Raw genomic sequence first — 15385 nt, 5'->3', positions numbered from 1 at the left:
CTTAACCCCTGAGGCCGCAGCAGGAACTGCAAAAAGTATGCATACTTAAGGCGGATTTTCACCTAAGTCCTGGTGTAGCTATATGGATTATTAAGCCATTGAGACAGGTCCCTCAATTGGTACTTAGCTGCCACCCTAAGCTTTCTGAGTGCCTTCACCTCCGCCCAGAGATCCTCCTCACATCTCAGGCTAAGGTTTGGCACAGCTGTAAGTCTTCAGAACTTTGCTCTTGATCAAGTACAATATGCTATATTGATATTTTGGGGAAGAAAATCTATTTTTTCCTATTTGGAAAAAGCTGTTTATTATATTATTATACTGTAACTATTGGTATTTAGATTTTCCCAGGATATAAATAAAGCAATGCAAAGTTGTTTTCTCTTCCATTACCTGTTCCACTTTGAAAAAAAGTCTCAGTCTCATCAGGGGTAAGAAAGGCAAGAGAGGGCTAAGAGCAGGGGTCCAATGGCAGAGGCTGACTGAGGGACCAGGCATGTGGGCTACTAGTACATTGGTGCTGGGGCTGCAGGTGAGCAGGCCTTTGTGGGTTGTGGGGGCAGCAGATGTTTCTGAACTGTGAAGAACTGCTTGTGTGTTCTCTGGGTACCAACAGAAAGTAGGATGTCAGAGGTTTGAGGTGTACAGGCACACCTAGAGTCTGACCAGCAAGGGAGGGTTTAAACTAAAAGTAAGGCATTCAGCCCTCATTGCTGGGCTCTCAGTTGAGGATCCAGCAAGGTGAAGCAATATAGGAAGTGCCAGCACCAGTGGCTGCTGATATGCTTTCAGAAGGAGGCTCCTAGGGTCCCAGATGCAGTGCACTTGTGTGTCTAGATACCGCTGTTTGCTTCTAACAAAAGATTCAACTCAAATGGCCTCACACAAGCAAGGGTCTCTTGGCTCACATGTTGCATGTGACAGCTGCATTCTCAGGTTAGCACTAAGCCAGCGATCCAGACAGAAACTGTCACCAAGCTGGGTTCATCTTGCCTAACACGCAGCAAACCAAATGCTGAGACTGCAAGGTTTGAGGCAGAGAGTGAGGAGACTGGAGAACAGTCTCAAACCTGCCTCCCTGTAGGCGAGGGGCTCAGGGAATCTATGGGATGAAGAATAAAGAGGCAGGGCGGTGGGATCAGATCAAAATGGCAGAGGAGTAGGATGGGGAGCTCACTTCTCTCACAGATACATCTTTTTTTAAAAAAAAAAAAAAGAAAAAAACACCCTTACGTGTAGAGCGATTCTCAGAGAACATCTACTGAACGCTGGCAGAAAACCTCAGGCTTCCACAAGGGCAGGAAAATCTCCACATAACTGGGTAGGACAAAAGGGGTCCTTTTTCAAAAAGAGAAAAAGGATTCAAGACAGGACCAGAACCCCGGAGGGGAGCTGTGAAAGGGGCAAGGTTTCTGTACACTGGGAGACCCTGGGACTGGCAGGAAGATAAGCTGGGGCAAAAGGGGAGCTTCGAAGCCTGGGAGCAAAGTGCAGCAGCTGGTTTGAGGAGGGCAAAGCAGAGAGAGGGCTGCACATATGGTCAGTGCTGCCACCAGGCGCACCCCAGCCTGAGATGCTTGTCTGCTGGCACAGGCAGGGTCTGGGTGCTGAGGCTCGGGCTTCAGAAATCGGACCTGAGGAGAGGGCGAGGGTTAGCTGGGTGCAGGTGCCTGGGGGGGTAGGGTGTGGTGTACCACAACCAAGGGAGTGCAGGAGGCGGCCTGGGACCACCAGAGAAGCAAGGCACCATTGTTGGGGAGTACAGGGGGAGGGGGCGGGGGAGACTCTCATAGGATCTTTTTCTGTACATGCAGGCTGGGAGGCAGCAAAGCAAAACTTGCAGGGGCTATGGGAGAAGGCACAAGCCCTAACAGCCATCTCAGACTTCAGAGCTGTGCACAGCCCACCACTGAAGAGGGTCCTGGAGCTGGGCAACACCCCTTCCCTCTCCTTGGGAGTGGGCACAACCCACTGCCACTGTAGCTCATCCTGAGCGCCCTGTGACTGGGCACCACCCACCACCCAACTCCCTGGGTGTGTGCACAGGCTGTGCACCTGCATCGTGCCCCCCGCCCCATCAAGGGGATGGCAGCCTGTGTGTGCTGAGGAAAGAGCAAGCCTTCAAACCAAAAGCAACCCGCACATCATAAAAGCAGTGAACGCACACAAGCGACCCAGGGGTGATCCCACATATCAATAGCCCTTCAAGACTACACAAGACAGTTGTTTCCCCCAATCTCACATAGAAAGAGAAACACAAGCAAAATGAAGAAGCAGAGGAACCATTCCCAGTTAAAACAACAGAACTCCCCTGAGGGAGCAAACAATGAAACAGACCTCGGCAGTTGAATAGATAGCGACTTCAAAAAGGTGATGAAAATATTGAGGGAATTAAGAAGGGCATCAGCAGAAATGCAGGTTACTATAATAAGGAACTAGAAACTGAGGAGGAGCCAAGCAAAAATTAGAAAATTCATTTGCCAAGATAAAAGCTAAGCTAAAGGCAATGAATAGCAGAATAAATAATGCAGAGAGATGACTAAGTGACTTAGAAGGTAGAATAATGTGAATCACCCAATCAGGAGAGCATATACAAAGCCACGTGAGAAAAAACAAAAGGCAGTATGTGAGATGTATGAGATAACATAAAGCATGCCAACCAATGCGTAATTAGGACTCCAAAAAAATACGAGAAAAACAAAAATGAAAACAACTGTACAAAATCTCTGGGATGCAGAAAAACCACTTCTTAGGGAAGTTTGTAGCCATACAGGCCTCCCTCAAAAGAAAATCTGAAACAACCTAACCTACCATCAAAAAAAAAAAAAAAAGAAGAAGAAGAAAAAGAGCAAACAACCCAAAATCTGCAGAAGGAAGGAAATAATAAAGGTCAGAGAGGAAATGAATAAAATAGAGATTTAGGAGTTCTCTTGTGGTGCAGTTGGTTAAGGATCCAGCATTGTCACTGCAGTGGCTTGAGTTGCAGCTGTGGCACACGTTTGATTCTAGGCCCAAAATCTTCCACATGTTGCAGGTGTGGCCAAAAAAATAGTAAAATAGAGATTTTAAAAAACAATAGAAAAAAATCAATAAAACCAAGAGCTGGTTCTCTGAAAAGGTAAACAAAATTGACAAATCTCTGGCCAGGCTCATCAAGAAGAAAAAAAGAGAACCCAAATAAATGACAAGGGAGAAAACAGAGAGCAGAAGTACCAAAAAAAAAAAAAAAAAAAAAAAGAATACTTATGAACAATTATATGCCAACAAATTTGACAACCTAAAAAAAAATAGACTGCTTTCTAGAAACATACAGCCCACAAAAATTGAATCAAGAAGAGATAATCTGCACAGGCTGATCACTAGAAGCGAAAGAGAATCTATAATTTATAAAACTCCCTACAAATAGAGACAATAAAAGTCTTTTTAAATTTTTTTTTTTTTTTTTTTTTTTTTGTCTTTTTGCTATTTCTTGGGCCGCTCGCGTGGCATATGGAGGTTCCCAGGTTAGGGGTCCAATCAGAGCTGTAACCACTGGCCTACGCCAGAGCCACAGCAACTCGGGATCCGAGCCGCATCTGCGACCTACGTCACAGCTCATGGCAACGCCGGATCGTTAACCCACTGAGCAAGGGCAGGGACTGAACCCGCAGCCTCACGGTTCCTAGTCGGATTCGTTAACCACTGCGCCACGAAGGGAACTCCAGTCTTTTTAAAAATATAAAGAGGAGTTCCCATTGTGTCTCAGTGGTTAACGAAATCCAACTAGGATCCATGAGGTTGCAAGTTCAATGGCCTTGCTCAGAGGGTTGGGGATCCGGCATTGCCATGGGCTGTGGTGTAGGTCACAGACATGGCTCGGAATCCACGCTGCTGTGGCTGTGGAATAGGCTGGCGGCTACAGCTCCGATTCAACCCCTAGCCTGGGCACCTCCATATGCTGCAGGTGCAGCCCTAGAAAAAGACAAAAAGACTCAAAATAAATAAATAAATAAAACTCCCTACAAACAAAAGCCCAGGACCAGATGACTTGAGAGGTGAATTCTAACAAACATACAAAGAACTTGTTACCCATCCTTCTCAAACTCTTAAAAGAGTGACAAGGAGGGAACATGTCCAAAGACATTCTATGAAGCCACCATTACTAATACCAAAATCAAAGATACCATCAAAAAAGAAAAGTATAGGCCAATATGTATGATGAATAGAGATGCAAAAAAGTCTTAACATTCTAGCAAACTGAATCGCACAACACATTAAAAATATACACCACAACCAAGTAGGATTCATCCTAAGTTCAGAAGGATGTCAACACACACAAAATCAGTGTAATACACCATGTTAACAAAAGAAAAGTCAGAAACCATATGATCTTCTCAATAGATGCAGAAAAAGCATTTGACAAAATTCAACATCCATTTATGATTAAAAACTCTTACTGAAGTGTGTATAGAGGGAACATATCTCAACATAAAAGCTATTTATGACAAACCCACAGCCAATATAATCCTCAATGGAGAAAAGCTGAAAGCCTTCCTGCTAAAATCTGGAACAAGACAAGGATGCCCACTCTCATCATTTTTGTTCAACACAGTATCAGAAGTCCTTGGCCACAGCAATCAGGAAAAATAAAAGTACCCAAATTGGAAAGGAAGAGGTACAACTCATTATATGCAGATGACATACTATATATAGAAAACCCTTAGGGATTCCACACGGAACTACTAGATCTCATAAAGAAATTCCGTAAAGTAGCAGGATACAAGATTAACATTCAGAAATCAGTTGTGAGGGATCTGGACCAAGAAGGCAGAGGAGGAAGACATGGGGCTCCATCTTCTCCCACAAACACATTAAAAAACAAAAAATCCAACCATCTAAATGTAGAATGATTAACACAGAACATCTAGTGAGCCCTGGCAGAAGACCATAAACCTCCAAAAAGGGCAAGATACCCTCCCATTACTGGGTAGAACAAAAGGGGATAAAAAGAGAAAGGAATCAGGGACCAGCATTGCTAAGAGGGAGCTGTGACAGAGGAAAGGAACCCACTCTCTGGGAAGCCACGTAACTGATGCGAAGATCAGTTGAGATGAAGGGAAAAGCACAGCAGCTGGTCTGAGGAGGGCAAAGCAGAGAGAAAGCTGCAAAGACTATTGGTACCACCGGCCCTGGACACCGCAGCCTGAGACGCAGGCAGGACCTAGGCGCTGAGACTCAGGCTCCAGAGGTCAGTTCCAGGAGAGGCCTAGGGTTGACAGTGTGGAGACAGCCTGAGGGAGCTAGGGAGAGGTGCGCCAAAGGCTGGGGATCAGTGCACCACAGTTGAGGGAAGCTGGGATGAGGTCTGGGCCCACAGGAGAAGCAAGGCACCATTGCTGGGGAGGCCAAGAGGAAGTGGGGCGGGCCACCATAGGAATATCTATCTCTGCACAGGCAGCAAGGGTGGGCCTGTGGGTGGCGAAGTGCCTCTTAGGGTTAGGGGCGATGGCTCTTCCTGTTCTGGCTACAGGGGGTGGTGCCTCCTGTGCGGGCTAAGTGATGGGGCACATCTTGCATGGCCTACAGGTGGCAGGGGCAAACCGCCACAGTTATCTCTGACTCCAGAGGTGGGCGTGGCCCCAGGAGTCCGTGAACAGACACTACCAACGGCCCCCCATCACCTCCCGATATCAGCACAGAGTATCTCTCGCGGCTCTCATTCCCCTGGGAACGCACACACCCTGCTGCTACCACTGCCAAATGCTCTGGTCGCCACCTAAACCTGCCTGTCACTGCCACTTCCCAGGGCCCTGCAACTAGGAGCAGCTGGCACCACCTTCCAGTGGGTCCTTGCTACCTTTGAGGGCCCAGCAACCAGTGCTGGCTACTAGCCCTGTCCATTGCCTCCATCTCCCTGGAAGCACATGCAACAAACACCCTATCAAGGGGATAACAGCCTGCACACACTGAGGAAAGACAGCAACATTCACACCAAAAGCAGCCGTCACACCAAAAATAAATTGGAAGCCCTCACAAAATATCCAGAGCGTGCTCTTGCATAAAAACAGACCTCCAAGATGACAGTAGATGGTTTCCCTAAACTCACAGAATGAGAAAAATACAAGCAAAATGAAGAACCTCAGGAACCATTCCCAGTTAAAAGAACAGCAGAATTCACCTGAAGGAGCAAACAATGCAACAGACCTCTGCAGCTAACAGACACTGAGTTCAAAAGGGAGAGAGTGAAAATACTGAAGGAATTAAGGGCAAATATGAAGGAGTTAAGAGAGGATATGAACAGTAATGCGGATTCCTTTAGAAAGGAACTAGGACATACAAGGAGGAACCAAGAAAAAGTAGAAAATTTATTTGCAGAGATGCAAATTGAGTTAAAGAGCAGAATGAATAATGCAGAGGAACAAATAAGTGACTTGGAAGATAGAATAATGGAAATCAACCAATCACGACAGCAGACAGAAAACCAAATGAAAAAACATGAATGTAATATAATAAATGGGATAATATAAAGCAGGCCAATCTATGCATAATAGGGTTTCCAGAAGGAAAAGAGCAAGAAAAGGTGATTGAAAATAGATTTGAAGAAATTATGGCTGAAAACTTTCCAAATCTAAAGGAAACATATCAAGATACAGGAAGCACAGAGGGCCCTAGACCAATTGAACCCTAACAAGCCCACACCATGACATGTAATAAAAATAGCAAGTTAAAGAGAGACTTCTAAAGGCAGAAAGAGGAAATCAAAGACTTAATTATAAGGGAACCCCCTTAAGGCTATCAGCTGATTTCTCTACAGAAATGCTACAGGCCAGAAGAGAGTGGCAAGATATATTTGATGTTCTAAAAGGGAAAAATTCGGGAGTTGCCATTGTGATGCAGTGGTAATGAGCCTGACTGGGAACCATGAGGTTGTGGGTTCGATCCTTGGCCTCGTTCAGTGGGTTGAGGATATGGCATTGCTGTGAGCTGTGGTGTAGGTCGCAGATGCAGCTTGCATCCCGTGTTGCTGTGGCTGTGGCAAAGGCCAGCAGCTGTAGCTCTGATTCCAGGGTTCCCTACCCTGCGAACGTCCACATGCCGTGGGTGCAGCCCTAAAAAGCAAAATAAATAAATAAAATAAAAGGGAAAAATTTGCAGCCTATAATACTCTACCTGGCAAAAATATCATTTAAAGTAAAAGGAGAAAAAAAGAATTTCTCCAACGAACAAAAATTGAAAGAGTACAAGCAATATTAAACCCATTCTAAAAGAAATACCAAAAGGGCTGCTCTAAATTAAAAAAAAGTAAGAAAAAATAGGATAAAGGAAATCACAATTGGAAAGTAATCACTTAAGCCATTGTACAGAACTAAAAGAAAATTTAAAAAACTATTGTAAAAGTGACAACAAACACAGGAACAGCAAAAGGATAAACATGAAGATGTTAAAAAAAGGACATCAAAATCCTAAAATTTGGGAACCAAAGTAAGTAAATCTAGACAATTTTCTAAAATGTGTTTGAGCCTATATGACTATCAGTTAAAAAAAGCAGATATAGGAAGGGGTCAAGACACTTGAAAAACAGGGCAACCACAAATCAAAACTAAACAATATATTCACAAAAACTAAAAAGAAGAGGATACAAGCATAAAACAAAAGGAAATCATCCAATCAAAAAAGAAAGGAACAAAGAAACAGAGTCAACTGGAAAGCAAAGTTTAAAATAGCAATAAATACATATTTATCAATAATTAGCGCAAGTGTCAATGGACCGAATGCTCCAATCAAAACACATAGAGTGGCAGACTGGATAGAAACAGCAAGGGACTCTTCCCTACAAGAGACTCACCTTAGTGTAGAGGATACATATAAATTGAAAGTGAGGGGATGAAAAAAGATATTTCATACAAATGGAAAATACAGGAAAGCAGGACTTCAATACTCATATCAGACCAAAGAGACTTTAAAACAAAGGCCATAAAGAAAGACAAAGAAGGGAGTTTCCGTCGTGGCTCAGTGGTTAATAAATCTAACTAGGAACCATGAGGTTTCGGGTTCGATCCCTGGCCTCATTCAGTGGGTTAAGATCTGGCGTTGCTGTGAGCTGTGGTGTACATTGCAAACGTGGCTCAGGTCTGTCATTGCTCTGGCTCTGATGTAGGCTGGTGGCTACAGCTCCAACTGAACCCCTAACCTGGAAACCTCCATATGCCACAGGTGTGGCCCTAAAAAAGACAAAAGACAAAAAAGAAAGAAAAAAGACAAAGAAGGACATTATTTAATGATAAAAGGATCCATTCAAGAAAGGGATAGTACAACTGTCAATATATCTGCCCCTAACATACGAGCACTGAAATACCTACAACAAATACTATCAGACATAAAAAGGAGAAATTGATGGGAATACAGTAATAGTAGGAGATTTTAACACCCCACCCACATCAATGGACAGATCCTCTAGACAGAAAATCAATAAGGCAACAGAGATACTAAATGACATTCTCAAGGATTGACCACATAATGGGACACAAAACTAACCTCAGCAAATTTAAGAGTATAGAAATTATTTCAAATATCTTCTCCGACCACAATGACATGAAACTAGAAATCAAACACAGGAAAAGAAATGAGAAAAAACTAACTACATGGAGAGTAAACAACACGCTACTAAAAAACCAACGGGTCGACAAGGAAATCGAAAGGGAAATTAAAAAAGAACTTGAGACAAATGATAATGAAAACAAGATCATTCAAAAATCTATAGGGAGTTCCTGTCATGGCACAGTGTATACGAATCTGACTAGGAACCATGAAGTTGCAGGTTCAATCCCTGGCCTCCGTCAGTGGGTTAAGAATCCAGCATTGCTGTGAGCTGTGAGGCAGTTGGCAGACATCGCTTGGATCTGGCATGGCTGTGGCTGTGGCGTGGGCTGGCAGCTATAGCTCCAAGTAGACCCCTAGCAGGTGCGGCCCTAAAAAGACAAAAAACCAAAACCCAAACCAAAAAAACTATGGGATGCCGCAAAAGCAGTGCTTAGAGGGAAGTTCATAGCAATACAGGCCTTCCTCAAAAAAGAAAAATCTCAAACCAACAACTTAACCCACCACATAAAAGAATTAGGAAAAGAAGAAAAAACAAAACCTAAAGTCAGCATAAGGAAGGAAATCATAAAGATCAGAGAGGAAATCAATACAATAGAGATTCAAAAAACAATAGAAAAAAATCAATAAAAATCAAGAGCTAGTTCTTGGAAAAGGTAAACAAAATTGACAAACCTCTGGTCAGACTCACCAAAAAGAGGAGAGAAAGAACACAAACAAAATAAGATATAAAAAAGGAGAAATCTCAATGGATACTGCAGAAATACAGAAAACCAACAAATTTGACAACCTAGAAGAAATGGACAACTTTCTTGAGACTTACAGCCAACCAAAACTGAATCAAGAAAAACAGAATCAATTGAACAGACTGATCATTAGAAACGAAATTGAATATGTAATAAAAACACTCCCTACAAACAAAAGGCCAGGGCCAGATGGCTTCAGAGGCAAATTCTACCAAACATACAAAGAACTTACATCCATCCTTCTTAAACTTGTCTAAAAGGTTGAAGAAGGAATACTCCCAAAGACATTCTATGAAGCCACCATCACTCTAATACCAACTCCAGACATAGATACTACCAAAAAAGAAAATTACAGGCCATTATCTTTGGTGAATACAGATGCAAAAATTCTCAACAAAGTTTTAGCCAACCAAATAAAAAAGATCATACACCACAACCAAATAGGATTCATCCCACGTTCACAAGGATGGTTCAACATACGCCAATCAGCGTCATACACCACATGAACAAAAGAAAAGTGAAGAACCACATGATCATCTCAATAGATGCAGAAAAAGCTTTTGACAAAATCCAACATCCATTCATGATAAAAAACTTACCAAAATGGGTATAGAGGGAACAAACCTTAACATAATCAAAGCCATTTATGACAAACCCACAGCCAGTATTATACTCAATGGAGAAAAGCTGAAAGCCTTTCCACTAAAATCTGGGACAAGACAACGATGCCCACTCTCACCACTTTTTTTTTTTAATTTTTATTTTTTATTTATTTATTTATTTTTTTTTTGTCTTTTTGCCATTTCTTGGGCCGCTCCCACGGCACATGGCGGTTCCCAGGCTAGGGATCAAATCGGAGATGTAGCCGCCGGCCTACGCCAGAGCCACAGCAACGGGGGATCCAAGCTGCGTCTGCAACCTACACCACAGCTCACGACAACGCCGGATCCTTAACCCACTGAGCAAGGCCAGGATTTGAACCTGCAACCTCATGGTTCCTAGTTGGATTCGTTAACCACTGTGCCACAACGGGAACTCCACCACTTTTATTCAACATAGTATCAGAAGTCCTAGCCACAGCAATCAGATAAACGAAAGAAAGAAAAGGTATTCAAACTGGAAGAGAATAGGTAAAATTGTCACTATGCAGATGACATGATACTGTATATAGAATTCCCTAAGGACTCCACACAAAAACTACTCAAAGTGATCAAAGAATTCAGCAAAGTAACAGGATACAGGACTAACATTCAGAAACTGGCTGCATTTCTGTATACTAACAATGAAATGTTAGAAAAGGAATATAAATATGCAATAACTTTTAAAATTGCACTCCAAAAAATTAAGTACCTAGGAATAAGGACTAACATTCAGAAACTGGCTGCATTTCTGTATACTAACAATGAAATGTTAGAAAAGGAATATAAATATGCAGTAACTTTTAAAATTGCACTCCAAAAATTAAGTACCTAGGAATAAACCTGACCAAGGACATGAAAGACTTATATGCTGAAAACTATAAAATTTTTTTTTTGGTCTTTTTTTTTTTTGCCATTTCTTGGGCCACTCCCGTGGCATATGGAGGTTCCCAGGCTAGGGGTCCAATCGGAGCTGTAGCCACCGGCCTACGCCAGAGCCACAGCAACGCGGGATCTGAGCCACGTCTGCAACCTACACCACAGCTCATAGCAACGCCGGGTCGTTAACCCACTGAGCAAGCGCAGGGACCGAACCCGCAACCTCATGGTTCCTAGTCGGATTGGATTCGTTAACCACTGCGCCACGATGGAACTCCTGAAAACTATAAAATATTAATCATGGGAATTAAGGAGGATTCAGAGAAATGCAAAGTTATTCCATGCTCCTGCATTGGAACAATTAACATTGTTAAAATGGCCATGCTACCCAAAGAATCTATGCATTCAATGCAATCCCTATCGAATAGCCCATGATATTTTTCACAGAATGAGGACAAACAATCCAGAAATGTATATGGAACCATAGAAGACCCAGAATTGTCAAATCAATCCTGAAGGAAAAAAAACCAAGCAGGAGGCATAACTCTCCCAGACTTCAGACAAAATTACAAAGCTACATAATCAATACAGTGTGGTACTGGTACAAAAAACAGACATATGGACCAATGGAACAGAACAGAGAACCCAGAAATAAACCCAGACACCTACAGTCAATTAATCTTCGACAAAGGAGGCAAGAATATAAAGTGGGAAAAAGTGTCTTCAGCAAGTGGTGCTGGGTAAACTGGACAGCTGCATGTAAATCAATGATACTAGAACACAGCCTCATGCAATGCACAAAAATAAACTGAAAATGGCTTAAAGACAAACATAAGACAGGACAGCATAAATTTTGTGGAGGAGAAAATAAGCAAAACATTCTCTTAAATCAACCATACAAACACTTTCTTAAGTAAGTCTCCCAAGGCATAGAAATAACAAAAATAAACCAATGGCATCTAATCAAACTTACAAGCTTTTGCACAGCAAAGGAAACTGTAAACAACAACAACAAAAAGACAACCTATGGAATGGGGAAAAAGATGCTGCAAATGATGCAACAGAAGAGGGCTTAATCTCTAAAATGTATAAAGAACTTTTATAACTTAACAATAAAAAAAACCAACAACCCAATGGAAAAATGGGCAGAGGACCTGAATAGGCATTTCTCCAAAAAAGATACACAGATGGCCAACAGGCACATGTATAAATGCTCAACATCACTAATTATTAGAGAAATGCAAATCAAGACTTCAATGAGGTACCACTTCACACCAATCAGAAGGGCTATCATTTGTTGTTTTTGTTTTTGTTTTTGTCTTTTTGCCATTTCTTGGGCCGCTTCCGAAGCATATGGAGGTTCCCAGGCTAGGGGTTGAATCGGAGCTGTAGCCGCCAGCCTACACCACAGCCACAGCAACGTGCGGTCTGAGCCACGTCTGCAACCTACACCACAACTCACAGCAACGCCAGATCCTTAACCCCCTGAGCAAGGCCAGGGATAGAACCCGCAACCTCATGGTTCCTAGTTGGATTTGCTAACCACTGAGCCACGACGGGAACTCCAGAAGGGCCATCATTTGTAAGTCTACAATTACCAAATGCTGGAGAGGGTGTGGAGAAAAGGCAACCCGCCTACACTCTCAGTGGGAATGTAAACTGATAGAACCACTATGGAAAACAGTATGGAGGCTCCTCAGAAAACTAAATACAGAATTACTGGAAGATCCAGCAATCCCACTCCTGGGCATCTATCTGGACAAAACTTTGCATTGAAAGAGATACATGCACCCCATGTCCATTTCAGCACTATTCACAATATCCAAGACATGGAACCAACCTAAATGTCCATGGACAGATGAATGGATTATGAAGGTGTACATAGACGCAATGGAATACTACTCAGCCATAAAAAAGAACAGAATAATGCCTCTGCAGCAACATGGATGGAACAAGAGACTCTCATACTAAGTGAAGTAAGTGAGAAAGAGAAAGACAAATACCATATGATATCACTTACATCTGGAATCTAAAATATGGCACAAATGAACCTACCTACAAAAAAGAAACAAACTCATGGACAGGAAGAACAGACTTATGGTTGTCAAGGGGGACGGAGTGGTATGGACTGGGAGTTTGGGGTTAGCAGATACAAAGTGTTGCATTTGAAGTGGATAAGCAATGAGATCCTGCTGTATAGCACTGGAAACTATATCTAATCACTCATGATGGAACATAATGAAGGATAATGTGAGAAAAAGAGTGTGTGTGTGTGTACATATATAACTGGATCACTTTATATCAGAAATTGACAACATGGTAAATAAACTATAATAAAAAGAAACCAGTTGAATCTCTGTATACTAACAATGAAATATTATAAAAGGAATGTAAAAAAAAACCTTTTAAAATCACACCCTAAAAAATTAAATATCTAGGAACAAACCTGACCGAGGAAGTGAAAAGACTTATACTCTGAGAACTACAAACATTAATAAAGGAAATTAAAGAGGATTCAAAGAAATGGAAAGATATCCCATGGTCTCAGATGGGAAGAATATTGCGAAAATAGCAATACTACCCAAAGCAATTTATATATTTAATGCGATCCTCATCAAATTACCCATGACATGTTTCACAGAACTAGCAGAAATAATCCAAAAATTTATATGGAACCCTAAAATACCAAGAATTGCCAAAGCAGTCCTGAGGAACAAAAACCAAGCAGGTGGCATAACTCTCCCAGATTTCACACAATACTACAAATCTACATTAATCGTAACAGTGTGGTTGTGGTCCAAAAATAAACCAAGGCAACAGAATAGAGACCCCAAAAATAAACCCACATGCCTACGGTCATTAATCTTTGACAAACGAAGCAAGAATAAAATGGATAGTGTCTTTTCAACAAGTGGGACTGGGAAAGTTGGTCTGTAGCATGCACGTCAATGAAATTAGAACCCACCTCTACACCATGCACAAAAGTAAACTCAAAATGGCTTTAAGACATAACACCATAAAACTCCTAGGCAGAACATAAGCAAAACATTTTCTGACATAATCATAAAAATGCCTTATTAGTAAATTTCCCAAGGCAATAGAGATAAAAATAAACAAATGGGATCGAATCAACTTTACAAGCTTTTGCACAACGAAGGAAAGCATAAAGAAAATGAAAGGACAACCTACAGAATGGGAGAAAATATTTGCAAACAATGCAATCAGCAATGTCTTTTTTTTTTTTTTTTTGTCTTTTTGCCTTTCCTAGGGCCACTCCTGTGGCATATGGAGGTTCCCAGGCCAGGGGTCTAATCGGAGCTGGAGCTGCCGGCCGACACCACAGCCACGGCAACTAGGGATCCGCGCCTGCAACCTACACCACAGCTCATGGCAATGCTGGATCCTTAACCCACTGAGCAAGGCCAGGGATCAAACCTGCAACCTCATGGTTCCTAGTCAGATTCACTGACAACTGCACCACGATGGGAACTCCTCAGCAGTGTCTTAATGTCCAAAACATATTAACAACTCCTACAACTCAACCACCACAACAAAAACAACCCCTTGAGAAAATGGGCAGAAGACCTAAATAGACATTTCTCCCAAGAAGAAATGCACATGGCCAGTAGGCACTTGAAAAGACATTCAACCTCGCTAATCAGAGAAATGCAAATCAAAACTACAATGAGGTAACACCTCACACTGGTCAGAATGGCCATCAGTGGTAAACCTACAAATAACAAATGCTGGACACGATGTGGAGGAAAGGAAACCCTCCTGCACTGTCGGTGGGAATGTAAGTTGGTGTAGCCACTTGGGAAACAGACGGAAGTTACTCAGAAATCTAATTTTTTTTTTTTGCTTTTTTGGGGGGGCTACACCCATGGCATATGGAAGCTCCCAGGGTAGGCACAGAATTAGAGCTGTAGCTGCTAGCCTACACCACAGCCACAGCAACACTGGATCCAAGTCGTGTCTGCAACTTACACCACAGCTCACTGCAACACTGGATCCTTAACCCACTGAGCAAGGCCAGGGATTGAACCCACAACCTCATGGTTCCTAGTCAGATTCGTTAACCACTGTGCCACGATGGGAACTCTAGAAAACTAAAAATAGACTTACCATATGATCCAGCAATCCCACACCCGGGCACATATCTAGAAAAAACTGTAATTCAAAAAGATACATGCACCTCTATGTTCACCGCAGCACTATTCACAACAGCCAAGACATGGCAACAACCCAAATGTCCATGGACAGATGAATGGATTAAGAAGAAGCAGTACATATATACAATGGATTACTACTCAGACATTAAAAAGAGTGAAATAATAATATTCGCAGCAATATGGATGCAACTAGAGATTATCATATTAAGTGAAATAAGTCACAAGGAGAAAGACAAATACCATATGATATCACTTATATGTGGAAACTAAAATATGGCACAAATGAACCCACTTACAAAATAGAAAAAGATTCACAGACACGGAAAACAGACTGCAGCTGCCCGGAGCAAGGGGGTAGGGATGGACTGGGAGTTTG

General features: G+C 42.2%; 1 pseudogene across 4 annotated transcripts in view; it reads right to left on the bottom strand.

Moving 5' to 3' along the window:
• The window catches only part of LOC100518705 (DNA topoisomerase 1 pseudogene), a 30900-nt pseudogene that overhangs the window by 1361 nt on the left and 14154 nt on the right, over nt 1-15385 (bottom strand). The window lies entirely within an intron of this gene.

Source organism: Sus scrofa, chromosome 18 (assembly GCF_054392235.1).
Source record: "Sus scrofa isolate SSC_HxYL_T2T_F1_AM1 chromosome 18, Sscrofa_HxYL_maternal_Yorkshire_Landrace_v2.0, whole genome shotgun sequence".
Taxonomy (NCBI): domain Eukaryota; kingdom Metazoa; phylum Chordata; class Mammalia; order Artiodactyla; family Suidae; genus Sus; species Sus scrofa.
The sequence above is the reverse complement of the archived record's forward strand: the minus strand, read 5'-3'. Positions and strand labels throughout refer to the sequence as shown.